This window comes from Cucumis melo, chromosome 1, assembly GCF_025177605.1.
Source record: "Cucumis melo cultivar AY chromosome 1, USDA_Cmelo_AY_1.0, whole genome shotgun sequence".
Classification (NCBI taxonomy): domain Eukaryota; kingdom Viridiplantae; phylum Streptophyta; class Magnoliopsida; order Cucurbitales; family Cucurbitaceae; genus Cucumis; species Cucumis melo.
The window spans coordinates 22,160,067-22,165,086 of record NC_066857.1 but is presented as its reverse complement, the minus strand read 5'-3'; the positions used below and the strand labels follow the sequence as shown (position 1 = coordinate 22,165,086).

The 5,020-nt window shown below is 34.7% G+C and overlaps 1 long non-coding RNA gene across 7 annotated transcripts; it reads right to left on the bottom strand.

Moving 5' to 3' along the window:
• Positions 1 to 1,865: 1,865 nt before the first annotated feature.
• LOC103489698 (uncharacterized) lies at positions 1,866 to 4,682 on the bottom strand. Of its 7 annotated transcripts, XR_007818862.1 has the most exons (6): positions 3,583 to 4,622; positions 3,384 to 3,483; positions 2,686 to 3,122; positions 2,431 to 2,484; positions 2,200 to 2,327; positions 1,866 to 2,097 (listed from the first exon to the last, which is right to left on the bottom strand). It is a non-coding gene; the product is annotated as an uncharacterized LOC103489698 (long non-coding RNA). The 7 variants fall into 7 exon arrangements; XR_001762613.2 differs by having other exon boundaries at positions 2,200 to 3,122; positions 3,583 to 3,850; positions 4,491 to 4,682; XR_007818860.1 differs by having other exon boundaries at positions 2,431 to 3,122.
• Positions 4,683 to 5,020: the final 338 nt, after the last annotated feature.

The following is a 5,020-nucleotide window of genomic DNA, read 5'->3' as shown; positions in this document are numbered from 1 at the left end:
TCGCCTTCATAGGCAGGAGTTCACAACTCACTCGTGATTCAGGTCAAGTCACCTATGGTCATCCTAGTGAAATGTAGTCTCAACTAGTAACGGTGTTAATAAGAGAGATTATTTATTTCATGGTCTGATCTTATACAAACTCTTTGTATATAATACCTCCGCTCTAATGTTTTGACATGAATGATTAGGATCAAATCATTTGAAGCACTTTAGAACAATTATAACAACTACAAAGCAGACCGTATTCATAGTGTCACTAAGATAAGATATCTAGCCTTATCTATCTACTACAGACCATTTAGGTTATCACCAAACATGATTCACTTGTATGTATCCACATATATGTTTAGGTTACAGAAGATAACCTTGGATGTTGGTTTATTGGTTTTTAGGTTAATGCAACTAAATGTCAAATAAAATAAAACACTTTATTTGATTAGATAAATAAAATGTTTGTATAATATATACAATTACAAACTACAAGACCCCAAGATTTAGGGCATCAACCCCAACAAATTTAACTTACACATCTCACTTATGCAAACCCATGCAATAAGACTATAAATGAAACGCAACAGATTTCCAAACACGAATCAAACAAGCAGCCAATCGGGACACTTTGCTAGAAACTGCCCTAATTTTGGGATCCCAAAGAACTCACGGATCGTACACAATCCGTCAATCAACCTTATCGCCTAAATGTAGCTGAACCTAAACCGAGTAGAGTTAGAGGATCGGAAGGCCAAAGACATAGGGAAAGATCTGTGCTATGACCCAAAGTGAGGTCAGGAACAACTCTCATGTGATCTCAAGTTTGTTGATTATCTATAATTCCCCTGCTCTTGTGTTATTTAATTTTGAAGTCATACATTCTTTTATTTCTTTATCGCATGCTAAGTTTTTGAATCGCAAGATAGAACCTATAGAGAGTGGATTGTTGATTTGCATGTCTTCAGGAGAGGTGTTTTGTAGTAGAATCGTTGTGTAGGAATTGCAAAGTACAAATCGAGAACGTTATGTTGAAGGCTGTCTTGATCCTATTTGAACTCGATGAATTGGATGTGATTTTAGGAATGAATTTCTTGACCCAATACCATGCGGTATTAGTACTAAGAGAATCGAGAAAATTTGAAGTTAAATTTGTAGCCGATAAGAAAGTAGAATTAACATAGAAGGGTATTAAAGAAAGGGCACACTACCAACCTAACCCAGGTGGATGTCCAGACAATAGAAAGTGATCCAAGTCGTGCACATAACTTGTGAGTATTTGGATGTATTTTTGAAAGAGAGGAGCGGGTTACCTCTAAAAAGAGAAATTGAGTTTACCTCTAAAAAGAGTAATCATGCAACAATATGTGCTAATTATAATGGACAATGGAACACTAGTTGCAAGTAAAAATAATTAGGAAAATGGTAGAGAACTACCAATTCACCTTGAAAAAAGATTATTTATAAAGACTCTTACTTATTACCATAGTGTGGTGGCAAAGGTGTCGAACCCAAAGAAGCGGAGGTGATTCTAACTTGAATTCAAACTAGGAAAGATTGTTAGACAAACTAAGAAAGCATTAAAAGATTAAGCAAGAAATTTAAAGAATCATGTTGTGACGAGTAACAAAGTGAAAAATAAGTTGTTCCAACTGAAAATACTAAAATGTGGGAAAAAACTACTTAATTAATAAAAGCGAGAAAGAATAATTGGACATTTGATGGTTTTCTTTATCATTGGGGATCTAGAAGTGCAAAGTAAAAATTGAGAGGTTTTAAAGGTTCTTGGTGAAATTAATTTTAGAATCAAATTGCATGAACATCAAAATTAATTTGTATAAGATCCACACCTTTTTACATTGCAAGAATCAAACAAATGTGCAAAAAAGAAATTGCTTCATTCACACATCATTTGTTTAACAAAAAAAATATTGAGAAATCTTTATTCCAAGAAATAGCAAAGCAAAAGATTGTCAAACACTACAAAGAGGAATAATCCCAAGAGGAAGAACAAGGTTGCTATATTGTTTGCAAAGTTCTGCTAGACTTCCCATAGCCCAACCAACAGTACCATCACCTCCTGCAACCAGCTCCACCAGTTCAAGTTTTCTTCATCAATTTTCCAATACGAAATAGTTCCATTAGATAACAAATATGTAAAAGCAAAAGAAACAATCTTTTTATGTAGGGTTAGTGTGAATATCAAAATACCATAATCCTTGTCTTTTGACGAGCATGTTTAGCACAAACATCACAGTGATCAGCTAAGATTTCTAGGCAACACAATCCAATCCGTACTGCACAAATTCATGAGGCTTCACATCTAAAAGACCAAACACCTACAACAGTACAAAGATTTTGTAGATACCCACTCCGGAAGCAAGAGAAACTCGAAATCAAGATCAACAATACCATCCTATCTTAAACACTCAATAACCCCACCCTTTTCGTTATTGTACGCCATATAGTTACCAGTTTCAACATAAGGAATTATATCTGCCAAAAGAAAAGTTAAAAACAGATGGGCATAGTTGTTAATTCGGTGGAAATGGAAAAATAATCTAAACACTAGTCTCAAACTACAAAAAAGCAACGAGAATCAAAACCCAATGAAAGCCACTCGAAGCATAAAATTGGGGAGTGCAAGTAAGTCGAAGGCAAGAAGGAAGGAATTAAAGGAAATACATAGGAGATTACCAGATTCAGGGTAGATGAGATTGAAATCCAAATAGAAATAAAGATTGGCAAATCTTTGACTGAGAATGAAAATAATGAAACCACCCGCTAATTAGTCCAGACAATCAAATGAGCAAATTAAGTTAGTCTCAAACGAAAATAAATAAAATTTATCAAGATGGGACATCAATCATAACCAAACGAGAAATTCATTGTAAAAGTGAAAAGGATAACGACTGGAAACATAAAGGCGAAATAAAACATATCTCTCATACGAACATATCCTTATTATACTAGATTTAATCTCCCATTTTAAGATAGTTACCGGGAAAACGAGAGAGTGGGAATCACAATAATAAGAAAATCTACAACAGTCGCACCTAAGTATCGCTTCAAACTATTTGAGCAAATAATTAGACCATCACTTTTCTTTGATGAAGCATTTCCAGCAGTATGATCTGCAAGAGCAATGAGATTGAAGATTTAAAAAATATCTAGAACAACTCCCTCATACAACCAAATACCTAAATAATGAGAAACCCAAAATATCAAGATCTTTCTGCACTAATTTTTTGCGTTCATAATTTCAAACGTCAACTAAAATCTTTGTACGACAACTTTATGTTTGATAAAGAGATCACAAGGTTGACTGCTTTTGGTAAAAATATTAAAATTCAAATAACAATTATAGCAAACAAATAACAGAGGAATTGACTAACCTTCAAATGAGCAGCAACTTTGTCTTTGTCGGTGAAAACACCGGTGAACTCTACAATGTATTTCGCACCAGTCTTACTCCATAGGTTCTCCCCCGAATTTCTATATTCAAGATATATTCAACTTTAAGTTCCAATCCGTAGCAAAGAAACTCTCATATTCAAATCAATTAGCACTCAGAAATTGAATAAATTACCATACCTGACGCCAAAAACAATGACAACCTTTTAGGCGGCGGACGAATGCAACTTCACTGGAAAGCGGCGCACGAACGCAACAAAGCTTCAGCGGCGGTGGCTTGTGGCGAACTTGTGGCTTGCGACGAACTGTGAACGGCGGCGGACGAACTTACGATGCGCGATAAACTTCTGAACGGCGGTGGACAAACCCAACTTTGCTTGAGCGGCGGACGAACGCAACAAGTCTTGAGCAATGGCTTGCGATCATATGGAAGAGATGATCGTGAAGTCTTCGATCGTCAAGAGAAGGGGGGGGGGGGGAAGTTAGGGTTTTTTTACAAAAATTTGGGAGAAAAGGGAAAATGTGAGAAAATAAAATTAAAAGAGGAACAAATTTAATTGAAATATTGAAAAGTATATATTACTTACTTTTTTACATTATTTGACAGTTTTACGTTAAGTTTATAAAAACGTCGAGTAAACCCAGTTTTGTACTAGTGAAAAATAGTACTAGAAAAAGTTCATCATTCAACTATCTTTACTTTAAATTTACAAAAAAAACATATTGAATGGTTTGAATTTCGTGACAAATAGAGTTCAAAAAATAAAATTGGCGAAAGAGAAAATATACCATTGAACATCATTTGTATAGAATTTAAAGTAATTCTAGCAATCTCAATCCAAATTATGAAAAAGAATCAAGAATTATCAAAAACTAAAAAATTCTCAACTTTATTTCTCTAAAATGAATACATTGCATACAAAGCAAAATCTTGCTTGAATTTAGAGCATCATTACATAAAAAAAAATAAATTACAAACAATTTTATGAGAAAGTAAAGTGATAGTTGTTGAAGAAACAAGCAAAAGTTATACAAATTCTTACTAAAAAGTAAACCCTCAAACGAAAACTCAACTCACTATTCTTTACCTCAGAAAAGTTTTACCCCTCCACGAGAATCTCAAAAATGGATGAAGTTTTATGGATTTGGAATGGATTCGGAATGAGATTTGAGAGAGTTTTGGAGGGTATTTTTCAAAGAATTTTTTAGTGATTTTTGAATGAGAACTTGATAGATGAGTGAATGGGAGTAAGGAAAGTTATTTATAGGATTTTAAGGCGATGGAAATGTAACATACGGTGAAAATCTTGGAAAGAATTGGCAAAAAATGGTGAAGAAGACAGAAGGAAAATGAGCTGGAAGAGTCAGATTGGGGTTTTTCACACGGATAAAAGAAAATGGAGCGTATTGGATTCGAACCGATAACCTCGAGGACGCGCCGGAGGACCAGACGTCGAAAAGTGGCGAAAAATTAATGGCAGAAGAAGGGCGTATGAAGTTTTTGGATTGAAAATCCGAATTATGTTTTCAGCGGGTGAGATTCGAACTTGTGATCTCAGAGTGCCGAACACGTGTTGATGGAAGACACGTTTCCAGGTAAGTTCGCGATTTTACCAAA